Source organism: Ornithorhynchus anatinus, chromosome X1 (genome assembly GCF_004115215.2).
Source record: "Ornithorhynchus anatinus isolate Pmale09 chromosome X1, mOrnAna1.pri.v4, whole genome shotgun sequence".
Taxonomy (NCBI): Eukaryota; Metazoa; Chordata; class Mammalia; order Monotremata; family Ornithorhynchidae; genus Ornithorhynchus; species Ornithorhynchus anatinus.
Genome location: NC_041749.1, coordinates 124,799,244 through 124,810,421, shown reverse-complemented (window position 1 = coordinate 124,810,421; position 11,178 = coordinate 124,799,244). Strand labels below are relative to the sequence as shown.

At 52.1% G+C, this 11,178-nt stretch overlaps 1 non-coding gene across 1 annotated transcript; it reads left to right on the top strand.

Annotated features, from left to right (window-relative positions):
* Window positions 1-270: 270 nt before the first annotated feature.
* On the top strand, window positions 271-408 carry LOC114807119. The gene has a single exon (XR_003755172.1). It is a non-coding gene; the product is annotated as a small nucleolar RNA SNORA7 (small nucleolar RNA).
* Window positions 409-11,178: the final 10,770 nt, after the last annotated feature.

The window sequence follows — 11,178 nt, the reverse complement described above, 5'->3', positions numbered from 1 at the left end:
TCAATCAACTCTCTCGACCTGTCTGCGCCCTCCAGTTCTTGTCCGATCTCCTTCCTACCATTCCTGTCCAGACTCCTCGCTGTCTCCACTTCCTCCTCTCCAATTCCTTCCTCAACCCTCTTCGATCTATCTTCTTCCCCCTCCATTCCACTGAAGCTTCTGTTTCCAATACCACCAAATGACCGCCTCCTTGCTGAATCTAACAGAGTCTACTCCATTTTAATCCTTCTTAACCCCTCAGCTGTCTTTGCCAGTGGATAACCCCCTTCTCCCCTGTCAGGATTGCACCTAGAGAGTTTTCAGTACTCTTCCAGTGTCGGCTATGGGAGGGAAAGTCAAGCAGAAGCCTACCCATTCCATTCCTAGCTTGGGCAGTGGCTAGTGAGTAGAAGGCAATCTGCTACAAGTCAAAACTCACTTGTGCTGCGCAACGGGGGAATGGGAGAGTCGGGGGCGGAGATTCAAGTTTACCGTGTGGAAGAAGGCAATGGTAAACCGCTTCTGTATTTTTAGCAAGAAAACTCTATGGATACACTACCAGAACGATTGCAGATGGAGGTGGGGCATTCTGGGAGAGAGGCGTCCATGGAGTCGCTATGGAGTGGAAATGACTCAACGGCATAAGACAAGACAACCCCTTTCTACTGAAAATACTATCTATCTTTGGTTTCTCTAACATTGTCCTCTCCCGGTTCTCTTCCTCTCTCTCTCTGGCCTCTCTTGCCCAGTCTCTTTCCCCAGCTCCTCCTCGGTCTCCCACCCCCTAGCTATGGGGATTCTTCAGGTCTTTGTTCTGGATTCCCTTCTATGCTCTACACCCACATCACTCATCCGCTCCCACAGCTTCAACTACCATCTCTATGTGGATGATTCGCAAATCTACATCTCCAGCCCTGACTTCTCTCCTTATCTGTATTCTCACATTTCCTCCTGCCTCCAGGACATCTCTACCTGGATGGCACCTTAAGCTCAACATATCCAAAACTGAACTCCTCATCTCCCCTATTAAATCCTCTCTGCTGCCTAAATTTATTATTGTTATTATTTTTATTAGTAGTAGTACTAGTAATAATAATAATAATAACATCTATGTTAAGTGCTTACTATGTTTCAAGCACTCTGCTAAGTCCTGGGGTAGATACAGTAAAATCAGATCAGACACAGTCCCCAGTTCGACATGGGACTCGCAGTTTAAGGGGGAGTGAGAATAGGTGTTAAACCCCCATTTAACAGATGAGGAAACAGGCCCAGAGAAATTAAGTGACTTGGCCAAGGTTATACAGCAGGCAAGAGGCACGGTGCAGTGGATAGGGCACTGGCCTGGGAATCAGAAAGTCATGGGTTCTAATAATGACTCCCCCACTTATCTTCACTTCTCGGTGCCTCAGTTCCCTCATCTGGAAAAGGGGGATTAAGGCTCTGAGCCCCATGTGGGTCAGGGACTCTGTCCAACCCAATTTGCTTGTATTCACTCCAGCGCTTAGTACAGTGCCTGGCATACAGTAAGCGCTTAACAAATACCACAATTATTATCATTACTATTAGAGCCAGAATTAGAACCTAGGCTTCCTGACTTCCGGTCTTGCAATCTTTCCATGCCGTTGATAACACTAGCACCCTCCCCATCTCTCCGGTCCACAATCTTGTCAATATCCTTGACTCCCCTCTCTTTCACCTGCCTTATTCGGTCACCAAATTCTATCTGTTCTTTCTTCACATTTCCAGAATCCACCCCTTCTCTCCATCCAAACTGTTACACGCTGGTCCAAGCCCTTGCCATATACCATCTCAACTACTCCATCAGCCTCCTCATTGACCTCCCTGCCTCTAGTCTCTCTCCTCTCCGATCCATACTTCACTCTGCTGCCTGGATCATTTTTCTAAAACATTCTACGCACATCTCCCACTCCTCAAAATCCTCCAATGGTGGCCCATTCCTCTCTCCACTCAAGGTGAAACTCTTGACCATTAGCTTTGGGTCCTTCGATCGGCGCTCTCCCCTGTACTTATTCTCACTCCTCTCCCACTGTAACCCAGCTCACATGTTTTGTTCCTCTAATGCCAATCTACTCATTGTGCCTCACTCGCGACTCTCTCACTGTCAACCTCTTGCTTATGTTTTCCATCCTGCCTGGAAGTCTCTCCCGGTCATATCCAGCAGATCATTGCCCTCCCCATCTTCAAGGCCCTTCTGAAACCACATATCCAGAAGGCCTTCTCTGATTAATCTCTCATCTCCCCATCCTCTTCCTCCCCCTAATGCCACTTTAGTGGAAGCAGCATGGCTCAGTGGAAAGAGCCTGGGCTTCAGAGTCAGAGGTCATGAGTTCGACTCCCAGCTCTGCCACTTGTCAGCTGTGTGACTGTGGGCAAGTCACTTAACTTCTCTGTGCCTCAGTTACCTCATCTGTAAAATGGGGATTAAGACTGTGAGCCCCACATGGGACATCCTGATTCCCCTGTGTCTACCCCAGCGCTTAGAACAGTGCTCGGCACATAGTAAGCGCTTAACAAATACCAACATTATTACTTTAGCACTTCCCTGTCACCTAAGCCCGTGGGTACTCACCCCTCCTCACCCCACCCACTTACCTTCATACATTGCTTCCCTCTACCTGTGATTTATTTTAGTGTTTGCCCCTCCCATCTAGATTGCGAAATCCTTGAGGGCAGAGATTGGGTCTACTAACTCTATTCTGCTCCCTCAAGTGCTTAGCACAGTGCTTTACAGAGAATGGGCACTTGATAAGTGTTTTTGATGGACTGATTGATTTGTAAGGAGTGAGAGACAAGAAGGCAAAAATGAAAACAAGCACCAAGCATGACAGTAAATTAAGGGACAGAGTGTGTGTGTGTGTGTGTGTGTGTAGTCCCACACTGACCTTTTTAGTCCCACACGCGACCATGGGTGAATTTTACTGCTATTGGTGTCTTCTTTGAGTATGATGGATATTTTATGTACCGAACTTCTTCTTTTGTGCAGAGCACTGTCCTGGGCACTTAGGACATACAATAGAAATAAAAGCTTTGGTCCCTGTCCTTGAGATGTTTACAGTGTATTGGGGTGACAACAGACACAAGACTGCCTACATATGGCTATGGACTCCAGGAAACCAAGATGGACAGAATCCCAAACTGGGCACAGTGGGTTTTCTGGAATGATTCAGCAAAGAGAACCTCAGGCCCTACTGCTTAGTTTATGGCAATTTGACGCCTCCATTTCGAGATTCCCTAGAACCCCATATCTCTTAATTCATTCATTCAATTGTATTTATTGAGCGCTTACTATGTGCAGAGCACTGTACTAAGGGCTTGGAATGTACAATTCGGCAACTGATAGAGACAATCCCTGCCCAATAACGGGCTCACAGTCTAAACACGCAGGCCCACTCTACCCTTTCCATTAAGGTGTTCATTCAGTTCATTCAATAGTATTTATTGAGCGCTTACTATGTGCAGAGCATTGTACTAAGCTCTTGGAATGAACAAGTCGGCAACACATAGAGACGGTCCCTGCCATTTGACGGGCTTACAGTCTAATCGGGGGAGACGGACAGACGAGAACAATGGCGATAAATAGAGTCAAGGGGAAGAACATCTCGTAAAAACAATGGCAACTAAATAGAATCAAGGCGATGTACATTTCATTAACAAAATAAATAGGGTAATGAAAATATATACAGTTGAGCAGACGAGTACAGTGCTGAGGGGATGGGAAGGGAGAGGGGGAGGAGCAGAGGGAGATGGGGGGAAAAGAGGGTTAAGCTGCGGAGAGGTGAAGGGGGGGTGGTAGAGGGAGTAGAGGGAGAAGAGGAGCTCAGTCTGGGAACGCCCCTTGGAGGAGGTGAGTTTTAAGTAGAGTTTTGAAGAAGGAAAGAGAATCAGTTTGGCGGAGGTGAGGAGGGAGGGTGTTTCAGGACCGCGGGAGGACGTAGCCCGGGGGTCGACGGCGGGATAGGTGAGACCGAGGGACGGTGAGGAGGTGGGCGGCAGAGGAGCGGAGCGTGCGGGGTGGGCGGTAGAAAGAAGGGAGGAGAGGTAGGAAGGGGCAAGGCGACGTAGAACCTTGAAGCCTAGAGTGAGGAGTTTTTGTTTGGAGCGGAGGTTGATAGGCAACCACTGGAGTTGTTTAAGAAGGGGAGTGACATGCCCATATCGTTTCTGCAGGAAGATGAGCCGGGCAGCGGAGTGAAGAATAGACTGGAGCAGGGCAAGAGAGGAGAAAGGGAGATCGGAGAGAAGGCTGACACAGTAGTCTAGCCGGGATATAACGAGAGCCCGTAATAGTAAGGTAGCCGTTTGGGTGGAGAGGAAAGGGCGGATCTTGGCGATATCGTAAAGGTGAAACCGGCAGGTCTTGGTAACAGATAGGATGTGTGGGGTGAACGAGAGAGACGAGTCAAGGATGACACCGAGATTGCGGGCCTGAGAGACGGGAAGGATGGTCGTGCCATCCACGGTGATAGGGAAGTCTGGGAGAGGACCGGGTTTGGGAGGGAAGAGGAGGAGCTCAGTCTTGCTCAGGTTGAGTTTTAGGTGGCGGGCCGACATCCAGGTGGAGACATCCTGGAGGCAGGAAGAGATGCGAGCCCGAAGGGAGGGGGAGAGGACAGGGGCGGAGATGTAGATCTGCATGTCATCTGCGTAGAGATGGTAGTCAAAGCCGTGAGAGCGAATGAGTTCACCAAGGGAGTGAGTGTAAATGGAGAACAGAAGAGGGCCAAGAACTGACCCTCGAGGAACTCCAACAGTTAAAGGATGGGAGGGGGAGGAGGCTCCGGTGAAGGAGACCGAGAATGACCGGCCAGAGAGGTAAGAGGAGAACCAGGAGAGGACAGAGTCCATGAAGCCAAGGTGAGATAAGGTATGGAGGAGGAGGGGATGGTCGACAGTGTCAAAGGCAGCAGAGAGGTCAAGGAGGATCAGAATTGAGTAGGAGCCATTGGATTTGGCAAGAAGGAGGCCACGGGTGACCTTAGAGAGAGCAGTCTCGGTAGAGTGGAGGGGATGGAAGCCACATCAGAGGGGGTCCAGGAGAGAATGGGAGTTAAGGAATTCTAAGCATTGCTTGTAGACGACTCGTTCTAGGATTTTGGAAAGGAAGGGTAGGAGGGAGATAGGGCGATAACTGGAGGGGGAAGTGGGGTCGAGAGCGGGTTTTTTTAGGATGGGGGAGACGTGGGCATGTTTGAAGGCAGAGGGGAAGGAGCCAATGGAGATTGAGTGGTTAAAAATAGAAGTTAAGGAAGGGAGGAGGGCAGGGGCGATGGTTTTAATAAGGCGAGAGGGAATGGGGTCCGAGGTGCAGGTGGAGGGGGTGGCACTTGTGAGGAGGGAGGAGATCTCCTCTGAGGATACTGCAGGGAAGGATGGGAAAGTAGGGGAGAGTGTTGGTGGGGGGGAGGGGAGAGGCGGAGGGGTGACTTTGGGGAGCTCAGACCTGATTGTGTTGATTTTCATGAGGAAATAGGCGGCCAGATCATTGGGGGTGAGAGATGGGGGAGGGGGAGGAACAGGGGGTCTAAGGAGAGAGTTAAAGGTCCGGAACAATCGGCGAGGGTGACGGGCATGGGTGTCGATGAGGGAGGAGAAGAAGCTTTGCCTGGCAGAGGAGAGGGCAGAGTTAAGGCAGGAAAGGATAAATTTGAAGTGTGTGAGGTTGGCTTGGTGCTTGGACTTTTGCCAGCGGCGCTCGGCAGCTCGAGCATAGGAGCGTAGGAGGCGGACGGAGGAGGTGATCCAGGGCTGTGGGTTAGTGGAGTGAGAGCGGCGGATGGAAAGGGGGGCGAGAGAGTTGAGATGGATAGAGAGGGTGGAGTTGAGAGCGGAGACCTGATCGTCGAGAGTGGGAAGTGAGGATAGGGCGGCAAGGTGAGGAGAGATGCTTTTGGAAAGACGCATGGGATCGAGAGAGCGGAGGTCTCTGTGGGGCAGTAGCGAAGATTTGCAGGAGGAGGGAGTATGAGAGATGAGGCAGGTGAGAAGGTTATGGTTAGAGAGAGGGATTTCAGAGTCGGTGAGGGAGGAGATAGTGCAGCGGTAGGAGATGACGAGATCGAGGGTGTGACCGAGTCGGTGAGTGGGCACGGTATGGTGGAGGAGGAGGCCGGCAGAGTCGAGGAGGGATAGCAGGCGGGCAGCAGAGGAGTCGTCGGGTACATCCGTATGGATGTTGAAGTCTCCGAGGATCAGAGTGGGTAGAGAGAAGGAGAGAAGGAAGGTGAGAAAGGGGTCAAGGTGGTTGAAGAAGTCGGAGGTGGGACCGGGAGGGTGGTAGATGACAGCGACAAGTATCTAGAGGGGGTGGTAGAGGCGAATGATATGGGCTTCGAAGGAGAGGGAGGGGGGAGGAGGGATAGTGCGGAAGCGGCAACGGGGTGAGAGGAGGAAGCCGACGCCTCCTCCCTTACCTGTGAGTCTGGGGCGTGGGAGAAGGAGAGGCCTCCGCTGGCGAGAGCAGTGGCGGAGACCGTGTCTTCAGGAGTGAGCCACATTTCCGAAAGGGCGAGGAGGAGGAGAGAGCGGGAGAGGAAAAGGTCATGGACGAAAGGTAGTTTACCTGTAATAGAGTGGGGGTTCCAGAGGCCACACTTGAAAGTAGCTGTGGGTGCAAGGGGGAGAGGGGGGAAGGGCGGGGGGAGGGGAGAGTTTGGATGGGAAGGAGGTGGCGGGGCCCTGGACGGGGAGAGGGGGATGAGGGGTAGCGGTGGGACGGGAGGACTGGGATGGGGTGTGGGTGGGGAAGAGAGAAGGGGGGAGGGGGTGAGGAGGGGGTTTGGTGGGGGGGAGAGTAGGGGGAGGGGGAAGAGGGGTAGCGCTGGTAAAGTGGGGTTCTAGGGCGGGGGAGGGGGGGGGAGGAGGCAGAGGAGAGAGCGAGAAAGAGCTGAGCGAGAGGGGGGAAGGGGAAGGGGAGGATAGGAAGGGACGGGAGGGAGGAGGGGGGGAGGAGGGACATGGCGAGGGCAGAGAGGTGGGTGGCAGCACTGACAACAATTCATTCATTCATTCAATAGTATTTATTGAGCGCTTACTATGTGCAGAGCACTGTACTAAGCGCTTGGGATGAACAAGTCGGCAACAGATAGAGACAGTCCCTGCCGTTTGACGGGCTTACAGTCTAATCGGGGGAGACGGACAGACAAGAACGATGGCACTAAACAGCGTCAAGGGGAAGAACGTCTCGTAAAAACCGATGGCGACTAAATAGAATCGAGGCGATGTACAATTCATTAACAAAATAAATAGGGTAACGAAAATATATACAGTTGAGCGGACGAGTACGGTGCTGTGGGGATGGGAAGGGAGAGGTGGAGGAGCAGAGGGAAAAGGGGAAAATGAGGCTTTAGCTGCGGAGAGGTAAAGGGGGGATGGCAGAGGGAGTAGAGGGGGAAGAGGAGCTCGGTCTGGGAACGCCTCTTGGAAGAGGTGATTTTTAAGTAAGGTTTTGAAGAGGGAAAGAGAATCAGTTTGGCGGAGGTGAGGAGGGAGGGTGTTCCGGGACCGCGGGAGGACGTGACCCAGGGGTCGACGGCGGGATAGGCGAGACCGAGGGACGGCGAGGAGGTGGGCGGCGGAGGAGCGGAGCGTGCGGGGTGGGCGGTAGAAAGAGAGAAGGGAGGAGAGGTAGGAAGGGGCGAGGTGACGGAGAGCCTCGAAGCCTAGAGTGAGGAGTTTTTGTTTGGAGCGGAGGTCAATAGGCAACCACTGGAGTTGTTTAAGAAGGGGAGTGACATGCCCAGATCGTTTCTGCAGGAAGATGAGCCGGGCAGCGGAGTGAAGAATAGACCGGAGCGGGGCGAGAGAGGAGGAAGGGAGGTCAGAGAGAAGGCTGACACAGTAGTCTAGCCGGGATATAACGAGAGCCCGTAATAGTCAGGTAGCCGTTTGGGTGGAGAGGAAAGGGCGGATTTTGGCGATATTGTAGAGGTGAAACCGGCAGGTCTCGGTAACGGATAGGATGTGTGGGGTGAACGAGAGGGACGAGTCAAGGATGACACCGAGATTGCGGGCCTGCGGGACGGGAAGGATGGTCGTGCCATCCACGGTGATGGAGAAGTCTGGGAGCGGACCGGGCTTGGGAGGGAAGATGAGGAGTTCAGTCTTGCTCATGTTGAGTTTTAGGTGGCGGGCCGACATCCAGGTGGAGACGTCCCGGAGGCAGGAGGAGATGCGAGCCTGAAGGGAGGGGGAGAGGACAGGGGCAATAAACAGTAACAATAAACAGTAACAAACGAAATCGGTAATATAGCAACATGATACAGTATGATACAATACAGTAGTGTTAATATAGCAACATGATACAGTATGATACAATACAGTAGTGTTAATAAGCGGGCGATGACCAGGGTCGGGGGTAGGCTCGATTAAGGGGCGACCTGATCAAACTCAAAGTCAGGCGGCTGGTGAGGCCCGAGAGGTGGATGGCAGCACTGACGACAATAAACGATAACAAGCGAAATCGCTAATATAGCAACATGGTACAGTAAGACACAATACAATAGTGTTAATAAGCAGGCGATGACCAGGGTCGGGGACGACCCGACCCTACCTGATCAGACTCAAAGTCCAGCGGCCGAGAGAGTCCCAGAGCTCATGACCAAATGTCCCTGTGGCGGCAGGGGGGGCCCTGAGGTTGTCCGGGGTGGGTTGCGGCCGTAGGCGGTGGCTAAGGTAAGGTAACACGGTGAGAACAAGGACATCGTCGCCCGGGGAGGGGACGGGGGAGATGAATCACCTGCTACCTATAGTTGCAATATTCCAATTTACATAGCAGTTCATTTCTCTAAAAAAAAACACACGTGGTTGGCTTTATATATTCCCCTTTTCCCTCTGCTCCTCCACCTCTCCCTTCCCATCCCCACAGCACTGTACTCATCCGCTCAACTGTATATATTTCTGTTACCCTATTTATTTTGTTAATGAATTGTACATCGCCTTGATTCTATTTAGTTGCCATTGTTTTTACGAGATGTTCTTCCCCTTGACTCTATTTATTGCCATTGTTCTTGTCTGTCCGTCTCCCCCGATTAGACCGTAAGCCCGTCAAACGGCAGGGACTGTCTCTATCTGTTGCCGACTTGTTCATCCCAAGCGCTTAGTACAGTGCTCTGCACATAGTAAGCGCTCAATAAATACTATTGAATGAATGAATGAAAGGGGGAAGAGGGAGTGAGGGCTTCCCAAAATGGCCGCCTCAGGTGGAGTGGGGGCTTCCCAAAATGGCCGCCTTGGGCGGAGTCGGGGAGCGGTTGGGGAGCACAATGTCCCCGGGCCCGAGCAGGGGGACACAATGTCCCCAGAGGCCACAATGTCCCTAGGGCTGAGCAGGGGAGCACAATGTCCCCAGGGTCGAGAAGGGGAGCGCAATGTCCCCGGGCCCGAGCAGGGGGCATGGAATGGGAGCTGGTGGCTGGGGGTCTGTAGGGGCGAAGATCCTTAGTGTCAGAGTTCCCGAGCGGGGGTGCGGAGATCCAGGTTGGGAAAGGATGAGGCGGGCGCGGGGCTGGGCGGTCCGAGGCTCAGCTCCCCGGGGGAGGCGGAGGAGGCGCAGATGAGTCGGCGAGCGGCAGGCGAAGGGGGGGCTTGTCGGGAATCGGGGCCGGGCGGGCCGAAGCTGCGCCTCAGGGGAGCAGAGATCCCGAGCCCATGCGGTAATGGCTCCAAGGCTCCGGGCGATGACAAGGCTCAGCTTCCCGGGAGAGAGGGGCGGTCTCGGCGTGGATGAGTCGGCGGTCGGCGGCCAAAAAGCTGCTAAAGTCGGCGGTCAGTGGCCAAAACTAAAGTCGGCAGTCGGTGGCCAAAAGGCTGCTAAAGAGGTGTGTGTACTGCATTCAGATCCAGGCACCTCAAAACACAAAACTCCCTCTCGGCATGCACAATAAAATTCCTTTTAATTCTACCCCTGCTATACCCCTCCATTTCCGAGACTATCTCTCTGGGCCCTGGGAGAATCAGAATGGTCTAATGGAAGGAGCATTCATTCAATCGTATTTATTGAGCGCTTACTGGGCACAGAGCACTGTACTAAGCACTTGGAAAGTACAATTCGGCAACAGAGACAATCCCTTCCCAACAATGGGCTCACAGTCTAGAAGTGGGGAGACAGACAACAAAACAAAACAAGTAGAGCCCGGGCCTGAGATATAGAGTCCCTGGATTCTAATCCCAGACCTGTCACTTGCCTGCTCTGAGTGACAATGGGCAACTCACAACATCTCTGTGCCTCAGTTTCTTCATCTGTAAAATGGAGGTTTAATACCTGTACTACCTGATTAGCTCATAGCTAACCCAACACTTGGCATGGTACTTGGCAAATAGTACACATTTAACAGATACTACGATTATTCCTATCCCATATAAAGATGTGGATCAATCAATCAACCAATTAGTGATATTTATTGAGTGTTTATTGTATGCAGTCCACTGTACTAAGCTCTTGGGTGACTACAATAGAGTTGATAGATATGAATGCTGCCCTCGAGGAGCTTACAGTATAGCAGGGGAGACAGACATTAAAATAAATTACAGGTTGGGGAAGCAACAGAATATAAAGATCTGTGCATGAATGTTGGGGAATTTTTGGTGGGGTGAGTATCAAAGTGCTTACAGGGTAAGGACCCAAGTGGCTAGGTGGTGCACAAGAGAGGGCGAATAGGATGGGGGAATGAGGGCTTAGTCGGGGATGTGATTTTAATAAGGCTTTGAAGGTGGGGAGAGTGCTGGTTTGCCAGATGTGGAGGGGGAGGGAGTTCCGGGCCAGAGGTAGGGTGTGGGTGAGGGGTCGGCCGCAAGACAGATGAGATTGAGGTACGGCGAGAAGGTTGGTGTTAGAAGTGTGTGGGCTGGGTTGGTGGGGAAAGGGGCAGGGAAACATCAGAGCTCATGAGTTCGAATCCCAACTCTGCCACTTGTCGGCTGTGTGACTGTGGGCAAGTCACTTCTCTGTGCCTCAGTTCCCTCATCTGTAAAATGGGGATTAAGACTGAGAGCCCCACGTGGGACAACCTGATTCCCCTATGTCTACCCCAGCGCTTAGAACAGTGCTCGGCACATAGTAAGCGCTTAACAAATACCAACATTATTATCAGAGGGGTAGAGCTGAATGTATGCCTTAAAGTCAATGGTGAGAACTTTCTGCTTGATGTGGAGAAGGATTTGCAAGCATTGGAGGGTTTTGAG